The 13256-nt window shown below is 40.0% G+C and overlaps 1 long non-coding RNA gene across 1 annotated transcript; it reads right to left on the reverse strand.

Annotated features, from left to right (window-relative positions):
• Positions 1–568: 568 nt before the first annotated feature.
• On the reverse strand, positions 569–6563 carry LOC142827808 (uncharacterized). Its single transcript, XR_012902565.1, has 2 exons — positions 5151–6563; positions 569–3196 (listed from the first exon to the last, which is right to left on the reverse strand). It is a non-coding gene; the product is annotated as an uncharacterized LOC142827808 (long non-coding RNA).
• Positions 6564–13256: the final 6693 nt, after the last annotated feature.

The raw sequence follows: 13256 nt of genomic DNA on the forward strand, positions 1-13256 counted from the left end.
TACAAGTTGATTCAAATAATGTACTTGTTTCCAGTCTCTGTGTTGCTTCCTGAAAAACTAATAGGAGAAAGTGAAACTGACTATCGACAAAACAAAGTGCTATCAAAGATAGAAAGCAAACAAGATGAAAAAAAATACAGATATGTTTCTCCAATATTGTATACAGACAGTCCCCGGGTTACGTACAAGATAGGGACTGTAGGTTTGTTCTTAAGTTGAATTTGTATGTAAGTCGGAACTGGTACATATTGTAGGGGAAACTCTAGCCAAACATTTCTCCAGAGCTCAGTTTTATTCTCCCACACCTCACTTCCCTCAGTCCTTTATTCTCAAGCTGAGGTGTCTGCTGAGAAAAGCTGCTCCACATCTCCCTGGTCTGCTGGGGGGGGGGAGGGTGCTAGCTTCACGTCTCCCTGATCTGCTGGGGGGAAGCAGCTAGTGCGGGGTTGCCTCACCCCGTTAGTAAGTAGGGATCTGATGTAAGTCGGATCCATGTAACCCGGGGACTGCCTGTATATAAAATCATATGTTTACTCTAACAACAGTAGGTAAAACATTAAGACGGGAGTGATTTTAAATTGATGGTCACTTTAATTAAAGTTTGAAACTGCACTTTGAAGGAAAGATTATTTAACATAATTTTATCACAGCTTTGGACTTTTAAGAGCTTCATTTTAGTGATAAGCCAACAATAGTGGCTCTGTTCTAAATTGCTACTGAAAAACCCCAGGCTTCCAAACAAGCAAGATCTAATAAGCAACAAATACAGAACTTTTTTGGAAACATCACACTTGAAATTGAGAGAATGTTTACAAATTACTAAGAGTAAAAATGATAGTTTTATACATAGATCTTCAAAAGTAACTCTCTAGTACGTACTCTTATTCTCCAGATCAGACATTACAATTAAAGTTTCTTCATAGGTATTTCTATGAAATACATCACTGTGTACCAGATTGCCTGAAAGGTCAAGTTATTCATCTGTGTAAAACAACAGTAGTTAAGGAACACAAGCAAGTGCCATTTCAGCTGAAAGAAAGGGAGGCTTAGATCCCAGGTCCATTTTATCTGACTCCTCCTAGTGTAAAGAGTTCAGATGAATACCCTAATTCTGGTTTGGCATGCGTGATGCAGAGACACTACTTTTCACACCCCAGACTATTATAATAGTGTTACATCTAATTTCACATTAAATTTAATCAAATTACATTTTTTTAGTTTTCTCACTCCTTTACCAAATTAGCAGATTACTGCTGAAGCAGGCAAAGAACATGTGGCTTCTCCCACTCATTAACATTAAACACATTGTGACAAGATTCCAAATCCTTTTCTCCATGTAATCCAGCTTCTGTAGAGGTGAACAATCTTGAGCAAGAGCTTATACTCATCAGCTCATTTCCTCTGTTGGAAGGGAGTCTCCCGACTAATTCTCTGAACAAATAGAGCCATGGAGCCAGCTCATATATACTCTGTTTACAGAGATAGCAATATCACTGATATGACACTTTCTGAGAATTGATACCTAATAACAGTTACAACTAAAGAGCATACCGTACACTAGATCAAAGATGTATTTTTATATGGGCTATTTGTTTAAGTAACTAAAATATATACATCTCCTTGATTCTGGTAGTGTTTATTCAAATAAAGAAATTCAAGAGTCTTGATTTGGCTCCAGTTCTGCCTCCCCGCCCTAACCCTCCCTTTTCCCCTGCCTGCTTTTGAACACACACAATAGAGCAGGCCCACATGATGGCAACATAAAACAAGGGAGACATTTTTTGACATGAGACCAGGATACAATATTTTCATGGACTAAAAGTTTTGGCAGCAGGAAGCAGGAGTAACTGAAATATTTAATAACATACTATGCCAGTTACAATTCTTCTTACATATGCTTTGGTAATTATATTTGTTTAATTAGCAATCAACCTTTCACCGTATAGTGAACTGCTAAAGACTGGTTTATTTATATTAAGGAAATGAAACAATACAGTAGATCACATCATGGTAGTATATTCTGTAACCCAAGCTTAGGCAAATAAATAAAATCATTATCCTAGAACAGGACATTTCAATTTAACCTTTCAGAGCTGCAAAATTTACTTGAATAGCAACTTTTTAAAAAAGTTATCCCAATGGTCAACTCTTAAAGCAAGGTGCTGTTTTAATCACATGGCTACTGAACTGAATCCAAGACATAAATAGTAGAAAGTTGTCAATATTTTCATTGCCCATCTAAAATAAATTGATCTAGTATTCTTAGCAAATATGTGTTGTATTGTAGTTCTGTTTGTCATCTTCTCCAGCAGTTCTGCCTGACAGCATGCAGTGCAGAACAGTCAGTCATGAAACATATGAATGTTTAGCTTCACCCAAGAAGAAGAAAGAAAGAAACTGACTGTTGAAAATAAAGGACAGGCTCTGGCACAAGGAATTTTTGTGAGCAGATGCCCTGGCAATGGAAGCAGCCAAATGAAAATCATATCTCTCCACCATAGTAATTGCTAAATCACATCTTGCTGTACTATTCTAGTGTATGACTAATCTTGTTAAAATGGAATGATTCCATTCATCTCCAGAATCTGGCACTTCCCACTAAAACAATTAATTGAGCTACTTCTCAGAGAAGTAAACTGTACCCAAGAAAACCTTTTAAGGCATCAAATACCCACACAATGGATGTAGGCCTGAGAATACATCTCTCTCTCTCAGTTTGGCCCATTTCACATCATCAGAACATCTCAGATGCATAGCAAGAAAATCAAACCACTACCTGCAGATCTGTTTCATGTCCTTTCTGGATGGATCTGAGAGCATACAGCTAGTATTCAAAAGCCATTACTTGATGCAACTAACGTATCCAAATGCTTCACTGTATTAGTCTCCTGAGCAAGCAAACAAGAAGCGTTCCAATGGTTGAAGGGATGCAGACAGGTACTTACTTTATGGAGGATTTTTTGCATCAGTGCTGCAGTTCTAGAGTTCTTTCCATGACCCATCTGTTGGCTTGTATCAAAGGGCCAACAATGCACTAATTTAAAGCCACTATACTGAGATTTATATTGAAAGAAGCATTGACAGAAGGTGTCACTAGGAAGTCTATAGACTAAGTGGAGTCCCAGCTTTGTTTCTCTTTTGTCTTCTTCCTTTCCCCTCAACTTCCACTGCCACCCACATTTTCTTCTTAGTGAGTCTAATGAGAAAAGGAAAAAGAATAAACTGCAATTTATTGGAACAGGACACTGAGGACTCCATCTCTTGTGCTCTAATTAGGAAGAAAACCATCAAGATGAAGTGTGAGTAATGGATACTTAGAATCCACCATAACTGACACTTTTGCCTCTTGGTAGGAAAGGGCTACAACATGCTTCATTGGAATTACCAGAGACTAGGATAAGAGAACATAGGATAAGCAATCATTACAATTAGGCCCATTATTAGCAGTCTCAGCAGAGGCCAAGTATCAAATGCAAGGGGGTACTTTACCTATATTCTTCCTCCACAATGCAGAGAAACCTGCCCGGCTATTCTGAAGATAAGATAATTTTGTTCTCCAGAGTTGCACAAGTGGCACTTTCATAAGCATGATAATAGCTTTAAAACAATGAACAACAACAACGAGCAATTTGTTTTTCAATTAGCATTTAGAGGTAAACTTCAGAGCTAAAATGACTATTGAAATCAAAAAGATTTTCAGAATACACAAAAAACAACCACTGAAGGGGCATTTAGCCCAAAAAGTTTTATCTAGTTTTCGAAAAGTCCTGATTCACCTCCTCTCTAACACAATCATATAATCCCCAGAGTTCAGTGATGATCTCCCACAAGCTATCATTTTAGGAACTGAAATGTGGGTTGCAGACCATCTGACATTATTTCAGTTTGCCTTTCCCATGACATGAATAGGGATGCAGTTCTGTTACCACCTCAAGTATGGTCCCCTGGATTAAGGAGTCTCAAACAGTATACAAAACACAAACCAGGCTTTTGGAAAACTTCACCATTGGTGTTAACTAGCATATCATCAAATTGTCAACAAAAAAACAATCAATAAGACAACTATATATACATTGATTGCTTTTGCTGTGGACAAAAAGTCTCAGAGGGGTCATTCTCCTGTAAGAGTTAGTAAAATGCAAATTCCAGCGTAACCAGAGAGATCATTTATATTATATGCTGACACAAACCTATGAGATTTATACTTTTAGACAACCTTTTCAATCAATAAGTAATTACAATTCTGTACTGGCACAACGTGGTTTTTAGAATATGATGTCACAACCTCATATGCCTCATGATCACATTAGCACATTCTGTTTCTGCTTGTATACCACAATATCATTTAAAAAAATAGAAGAGACGGTGATTTAGAAATTGTGGTTAATAAAACAAATTTAAAGAGCAAAAATGTTTGTTTCTTTTTAAATGAAAGAAAATAACTGTACTCACACATTAGAAGATGAACTATACAAATCCATTAATAGATGCTGAATCAAAGGATACTGGAAGCAAAGACACTTTACCAATGAAAACAGACAGCAGACAATCTATTTACAGATCTAGTTAGAGTGCTTGCTTGTTTTACAGTTTTCATGGAAGAGAAAGCATCTCTATGTACAACTACCTGATCTGGTAATTCAACACATCAAACAAATGTAGTCTGCCATCTGTTTAGAAAAGTTTTCTTCTGTAAAAGAAACCCTTAAAATTTAGTGCAGAACAGTAGTTGCAATAGTTCCAAATGTCAAACTGTGCGCTAAGTATCTGTACAAAGATTTTAAGCATCAAATATCATACCCATAATCACAAACATTTAAAAACTAGTACATTTTAATGCAGTGTAATCAGTACTTCTAGCACTGAAGCCAATGGGAGCTGCAGACTCTCAGGACTGCCAAAGTCATGTATGAGGTTGTGAGCAGTGCACACAAAAGGAATAGACACATTGGCAAGTTATGGCATTGGCAACTTTTGCAATATTAAACGAGAAGCCTATGGGAGAAAACATTCTAATTAATGTAACAAAGATAAATGAAATAAGACCCCCCACAAACTAGTGACTTGAAAAGCTGCAAGATGTGTGTCAATTTTTTTAGAAACTGACCCCAGTTAATACCATACACGAAGAGAAAGGTTTGTACACTTACCATGGTTTTCTGCCTTCATTATTAGTTTAAAAACTGGTTACTCCACAATGGATCCTCAACCTGTTTGCAGTTTAGGGTCAGAACCATCAGTCAGCAACAGTGACCCAGTTACTGACAACCCAGCCATTATAAAACAAGTTACTACTATAAGAAACAGTGTGGAAGAAATCAGATATTAAAACTGCTTTCATAAAAATAATGGTCAAAAGATATGTTCTCTTCCTCCTGTTTCAAACAACCCCCACATTATAGGAAGTTACGCAAGAGGAGTCCATTTAGTGGACCTTCCTACAAGGAAAAAGAAATGTGCAGATAAGCAGGGATAAGTTTTCACATTTTCTAAGTAGGACAGAGCACAGATCCTTTATGATGGGATTTTATCAGCTGTGAATAGCCCAGGAGGTGTCAGATAATATATTATAGGGTTTTTTTCTTATGTATTACTATTTACAATTGGTCTCTCTGGTCACTGATATACCAAAATGTAGCACTCTTCTTCCCAAACAGTATCTTACACACCTATGTTGCAAATGCTTGTTTTGTGAAAAGCATGGACAAAGCACAATACTTCTTCCTTGCATGTTTCCTCACAGATAGTTGCCATGGTTCTGACTTTGAAGCAAGGGGTCAGACGTCTTGTTTTACGGGCTTCCAATATGCTCCATTTGATCCATCTTGAAACTGAAAACCTTGAGGCTCCTTACTTTTGGCTGCTGGATTGTACAGGACACTTTGGCAAGTTTGTGTGTTGCATATGGATCTTGAGAACCCTGTACGGCAGACTTTTTGAGCAATGCGATAGCGTCAGAGAGAATAAATTCAGCATTAACTCTTGTATAAAGAGATGCAGCTTGGGAATTAAGGCCAAATTAATTCTGAGCACTACTTTCTCTTTGTGAAGTGTCAGTACTATAGATTAATGGACAGAACATTGAGTCGGACAGCCTTCTGGCTGAAATCATGATTATGAAGAAAGTTTCTTGGAAAAGTAGCCAGATTAATGTCTTGGGAATGCTGTTCTAACCAGATGTCAATTCAGTGACAATGGACCACCTTTCTCTAATGTAAAATGCCACCCCCAAACTGCTTGTAATGAGCCATGACAGCATAGCTTAGAATTGGAAGTTGTGCATGGGTAATAGAGTATATTTCCTGGAGCAAGTTTGTGTGTAACTAGGTGAATGTAAAGATTCGCTTTCACCAGTGATTTCCCCTCAGTATTAAAATGCAACATCTTGAGAACCACCTCCAGTGCAAGAGTTTGCAGCACTGCTCCTAAAAGGAGTTCTCTTGGAGGATGACTCTTCCGAGCTGAACGTCACTGAGAAGGGGAGCATGTGTTACACATTTGGGCTATGTCTACACTCGCAGCTTCTTGCGCGAGTAATATGCAAATGAGGCTAAGTGTGGAATATCGCCGAGCCTCATTTGCATACCTAATGAGTCACCATTTTTTTCAGAAGAAGCTCTTGCGCAAGGAGTGTCTACACTGCCCCTTCTTGCGCAAGAAAAACCCTCTTGCGCAATGCGGTTCTTCCTGAAAAGTAATAGGTGTAACGGCATTGCGCAAGAGGGTTTTTCTTGCACAAGAAGGGGCAGTGTAGACGCTCCTTCTTGCGCAAGAGCCTCTTCTGAAAAAAATGGTGGCTCATTAGGTATGTAAATGAGGCTCAGCGATATTCCATGCTTAGCCTCATTTGCATATTACTCGCGCAAGAAGCCACGAGTGTAGACATAGCCTTGAGGTATGGCTACACTGCAGCGCTATTTTGGGATACTTCTGGTATCCTGAAATAGTGTTTTCCATGTCTTGACAGCATGTTTGCTATTTTGAAATGTAATTGAAATAATGGGTGTGTGCTGTTCCGACATCTCAGTAAACCTCATTCCACAAGGATTAAGGGACTTGTTGGAATAGCATTTTATTTTGAATTTCAAAATTGACTCTCTCAAAATAAGGTACATGATTTGCGTGGATCAAATTGCATAGCTTATTTTGAGCTAGCGACACAGTGTAGCAACCCCTAGAGTAGACAAGCCTCAAGGCTGTGTTGCATACACCAAAGGATGATTGATTGGGGACTCCCACTCCCACAAGGAACTTCTTCATGTCTGGGTAAAGTTAGATTCATCCTCTCTGTCAGACATCAACGTTATGGTGGAAAAAGCTGCCACTTTCACTTCCAATGTTTAAAACAGAACCACAGAATAGAGCTGCAAGGAATCTCGAGAGGTCATTAAGTCCGGCCCCTGCACTCATGGCAGAGCCAAACACCAGCTAGACCATCCCAGACAAATGTTTGTTTAACCTGCTCTTAAAAATCTCCAAAGATGGAGATTACATAACCTCCCTAGGCAATTCATTCCAATGCTTAATCACCCTGACAGGAAGTTTTTTCTGATGTCCAACCTAAACCTTCCTTGCTGCAATTTAAGCCCATTGCTTTTTATCCTATCATGAGAAGTTAAGGAGAATAATTTTTCTCCCTCTTCAGTGAAGTCTGTGGTCAAATTGTCTTGTAAGAATTCTAAGACATGTATAACATTGGACTTAAGACTACATTTAGGACCTTACCTGACATCAGGATCATTGGCCACACCCAGAAATATGTGCTGTGGAACAATTTCTTTATGGATGCTTGTTAGATGATTGATTGCTAAGTCCCCCTTCATTTTAATGTTCTCCTTTCAAATACCAAGCAGCTGGAATCAGCTTGCAGCCATGATGCAAGATCAGACCCTATGGCAGAGACAAAGAGCACAAACAAGTACAATTCCTGCAATGGGAAGTCATGCTGCCAATCTCTTCAGGACAGAAATAGGATCTCCTCAATCTGAGAGGGGCTATCAGTGTCACTCTCCTTCCTGACCTACAGCATAGATGGCTATTTATAAGAGATTTTGGACAACTTTGGAAGAAAGTATTTGTTAGCATTTTCTTTTGATCCTGCCTTTTTGAGAAGAACTTGAACATTATAGCTAAGTAAATTGTTGCATTGCCAAGAGTTGACTAGAATTCTGACCACCTTTGGATAGAGACTCTATTTAGCTTGAGCAATCACCTGTTTGAGCCAATCTGTCTTGATATCATGCTTGCCTTCTACGTGGAAGACATGAAACAATCAGAGACCATATGCTCAGGAAAGCAGCTTTTTGCTGTAGGGCTGAAGAAGTGGTTCCTCCAGATTTTCTGATTTAAAGCATGCTATATGGGTCATCCATCATTATTGAGATACTGTTATATAATGTGGAACCATCTATATTTCAAGGCTATTTCATAGCTCTCTACGTTCTGGCCAATGTGTGCTGTCTTCTCCAATTTCCCAAAGAGGCTCTCCGTATAGACCTCCCTTTTGCAGGTTCTCCACAGCTGCTTGGATTGGCATCTGTCACAGTCAGTGTGGCTTAGAAATCCTATGTCCTTCTTGGATATAGACTGTCCTTCATCCATATCTCTTTGTGGCATTTCATTTCATAGTATGCGAAAGCATAACAAAAGGCCATTTTGAAGGACTTTGAGTTAGTCTATACACAATAGCATCATTTTAGCACCAATGTCTGAAAAAAAATGTTACCCACCTTTTCATAACCATTGTTTGAGATGTGCTGGCCCTGTTGATTCCATTCTAGCTGTCTGAACGCACACATGCGTAGTCATTGGAGATTTTGGCCTCAACAGTATCCATAGAGGCAGTTACAATCCCCCCAAGCACCGCACTCATGCACTGGTACACCAAATGTTGTCGATCCTATGCCTTCTCTGCTTTTTCTTGTTAACAACTCCAACAGGGGGCAGGAGAGTAGGTAATAGAATGCACATGAGCAACACATCACAAAGAATAAACTGTTATAAAAAGGTGGATAACTGTTTTTGAGTGCTTGCTCATGTCGATTCCATTCTAGATGACTCATGAGCAGTACCATCAGAGGTGGGCTCAGAGTCTAGTCTTGCAATTTGCAGCACTGTTCTGCCAAAGCCAGCATTGTCTCAAGCTTGCTAGGTTAGCTCATGAGATGCAAATATGTGAACAGATGAACAAGTAGCAGCCTGATAGATCTCTTGGATCAGCACTTGTTCCAGGAAGGCTGCCAATGACACCTGTGCCCTAGTCAAGTGAGCTGTCCTGATCACTGGCAGAGGCACTTTCGCCAGCTCAAGAGTAGTTGCAGGTGCAAGCCATGGCCCAGGATGAGATCTTCTGCATTGGAAGTCAGAAAACGAAAAGCTTTAGCCTTCTTAAGTGAGGAAAGGCACCACAACTATCCAACTAACCAGAAAAGGTGATAAAAAGGAACTGAGAGGGCATAGGGACAGCAATACCTGATATACAAGTGTAGGAGAGCAGCAATCAAGGGGGTACCAAAGCTGGCTCTATGGATACTGCTAAGGCAAAAATCTCCAGTGATCATGCACGTGGGTGGGCACTTACAATGGAATTGACACAAGCAAGAATTTCAAGAAGACAACTGGGGATTCTAAGGAGTTCAGGATGTTCCTGGTTGAGACCTTCAGTTTCTGTGTCCTTTCCTTTGAAAGGAAGACCGTGGCATCCCTCTATCCAAAAGCTTAATTAACCTTTCTGCATTAATGTGGCTTTTACATCCATTTATGACACATCTGTGGCTCTACATATTGGACTGAATGTTGGGGTCTGCCAAATCACTGGATCTCTGAGTAACAGTACATGTGCACCCCTTCCTACTTAAAGGTTGCTACTAGTGCTCCCAGCACCTTGGTAGGCCACATTGTGTGGGGGGCAATATTCCAGCCAGAAGGTAAGATGTACTCTCAGGCCTGAATAGGTACTCCCACTGAAACAGAAGAACAGGGTGAGCTCTTCAGGAACTGGGGCATACCCACTCTGCCACTAACAGATCTTGATCTGAGACAATAGTTTTCTATGTATTATAGTACACATGTATTGTATATAGCCACACACCATATCTTGTGTGGTTAGTTTTTACATATGTACTGTCAGTTTCTTCAGGTAGTTAATTGTACAGTTACAATGTCATTGGGCACAGAAATGACTTTATTCTTGATGTACACGTAGTGCCATTGCAACAGGTAGAGTAACTAACTGTAAGCCATCACCACATTCTGATTTTGTATTATGAGAAGTTCCATGCACAACTCAAATATACTCAGCAGGGAGGAGTTCTTATTCTGCATGTGAATGGCCTGCAGTCCTGGAAACTATGTGTGTGAGATTTGGTACTTAGTTCCCCACCATTTCTGCTATTACTTGATGGTGATCCAGACTAGGTTTCCCCTACCCATAATGAGGGAACTGTACTCCGTAAGACCACTAAACAAAACTGGAATTCAGAGAAGTCCTATCAACTTTGTTATACAAGAAGTCATATTACATCAGTACAGACACGCCTTTCTTTATAACTTAGGAATAACAGGTGTTATTTCAAAATAACCAGCCCCTTATTTTGAAATAATGAGCTTGCAGTTTGGATGCTCCGCTGTTATTTCAAAATAAGGGGAGTTATTTTGAAATAACTCCTTGGTGTAGACCAGGGCCCAGAGTTGTGTGTAAGTTCTAGCTGCCCACAGGTCTTCAGTTTGTTGGCCACAATTATGCTGGAGTCAGTCAGCAGAACAACAAATCAGCTAGCAGACTTTTTATGCTATATAACAGTTTTACAAGAAGACAAAAAATAATCTACCAGGAGATTTGGTGTTTGTTGTTTATTTAACAATTGTCTGAATTACTCTCACATCTACAATACAATTCTTACAGAGTTAAAAGAAATTGCAAGGAAACTACCCAGTGTTTAATTGTCTCTACAGCTGTTTGTTACATGCAAGTCACTTTATGTGAGGAATATTTTTAAGACATCTGCTGAGTTTCTATGAGTTGCTGACTGAGATTTTGTATGCATATATCCTACGTCTACTGAAAACAGGAAAGAGTTTTCATTAAGGTTAAATTTTGGCAGACAGTGTCATCTCTAAGTATTCTAGCTTGCCAAATTGCATTTGGGTTTCACTGGACATACCAACATTTTTAGTACAACCAAGGAAGTAGAAACATTTGTTGCTGCACATAACTTGGCTTACTCTAAAGATCTGGAACTGTGCTTCAAAGATGAATCAGAAACAGACTGATTTAGGAATATGATCTACTTACAGGCAATGGAACAATAAGGTCAGAGTATCTGGAAGTATTGGAGGTTCTACAAATACATCAAAATTTGAGAGCTCAAACTAGAGCAGGGGTGGGTAAGACAGCCTTGGTGGGCCAGAACTGGCCTGCTACATGGGTTGATCCAGCCTGTGGTCACACTGCCACTCTCTGCACCAGGCCAATGAGACCTGGGGATGGGGAACATGAGGTCTCCTCCGCTAGGGGTGTGCGGCACCGGAGGGTTAATCAGAACAGCTGGCAGTTTACTCTAGGCACCACAAACCCCTTGCAAGTCAGGGGAAGGGGGCAAGAGACTATATACACTCCTTCAGCGGGTGCCAGATCTGAGGCAGTTGGTGGTGGCTGCCTGTCCCCTCCCAGAGTGGGCGGAGGGGGTGGGGGTGGGAACCCACAACCTGGCATTCCCAATGCTGATGTCTTATCCACGAGGTCCCTGGAGTGCCCACCTGACCTCTCTATCTTCAGCAGGTGCCAGGTCAAGGCCACGAAGGGGAGGGAGTGCACAAAGTCTCTTCCCACTGCCCGGGGTGCACGACACCTAGAAGGAACCCAACAGCAGTTTAAAACAGTTCTGGCCCCGCCCCTTCTGCCTGAGGCCTTGACCCCTTCTGGGGCAGCCTGGGGACACTTCAGAAATTTGTAAAGTGGCTTCCCTTTCAAAAAGTATTGCCCACTCCTGAACTAGAGTAATATCTACATAAGACACATTTTAAATTAATTGATTTTATATGGATACATATAACTTCTTTTTCAGAAACAAGCTAGAAATCTACTTCATTGTTAGAAGCAGACAACAGTTATGACATCTTAAAAGGACTGGGGCAACCTCAAGAATGATTTTTGGAAATCTCAGAATATGGCCAAGATTTTCAGTACTGACTCATGATTTTGGGTGCCCAACTAGAGACATCTTAAATAGACCTGATTTTCAGAAAACATTGCACACCCAACCTCTGAAAAATTAGAAGCCTTTAAGATGTCTCTTGTTGGACACTCAAAATCACAATTTACTTTTTAAAATCTTGTCCTGCTTCAGTCCGCTATTCAAGTTTCAATTTTCAGCATCATGCTCAAATGCTCAAAACTGTTTTTATTCAAACAAACCTCAACAAACCTCATTTTCAGGCAGAAATCAAACCTCAAAACATTCAGCATAATAGATTAAAAAGAAGAGCAACTCACAAACAGTAGGTTAAAATATTTAAAGGGTCTTACCAATAAGGCTTGCTGCTCTATTTTGGACTTGCATTGTCTCCCATTAATTGTCCATCACATTTTTAGACTTCAAATTTACTTGCTCTTTCTTAGGCTTATTTTTCTGTTATGCAATAAGTCAATCCTTCTCCAGCCACACTACTTCTCCAATCTCCTATACTTGCTTAAACCCTGAAGCATGAGGGTTTATATCCCCTTCTAAAACTGTCACTCTAAAAACTCTGGACATTCCTATTATACATTTAAAGGTTCTGTCCTTCTTCCCAACTGGACCTTTAATCTTGGTCTCCTCTTCAACTATTTTTAACCCATTTATATTGTAATAAAGAAGAGTGGAGAACTGGGGGAAACTGAGGTGCCACTATTAAAACATGGGGAGAGAAAATAAATAGTAGAGTCTTGCATTACATGGAGGGCAATGGCATCAGAAGAGAATGGGGAAATAATTTTAGAAAACTGTGCTTTTCTGGCTAGAAAAGGGGGCATCTATATAATCCTTGACAAGTGGCCCAGTAGGCCTTGAAGTTTTATCATCTCTGATGCCAGTGTTTTAAATGCATGCTGGCTGTGTCTACACTGGGCCACTTATTCGGAAAATCAGCCACTTTTCCGGAATAAGCTGTGAGCTGTCTACACTGACCCTTGAATTTCCGGAAAAGCAATGACGCTCTACTGTACAAAATCAGCCACTATTCCGGAAAAGCTACGCTGCTCCCACTCGGGCATACGT

This window comes from Pelodiscus sinensis, chromosome 3, assembly GCF_049634645.1.
Source record: "Pelodiscus sinensis isolate JC-2024 chromosome 3, ASM4963464v1, whole genome shotgun sequence".
Lineage (NCBI taxonomy): Eukaryota > Metazoa > Chordata > Testudines > Trionychidae > Pelodiscus > Pelodiscus sinensis.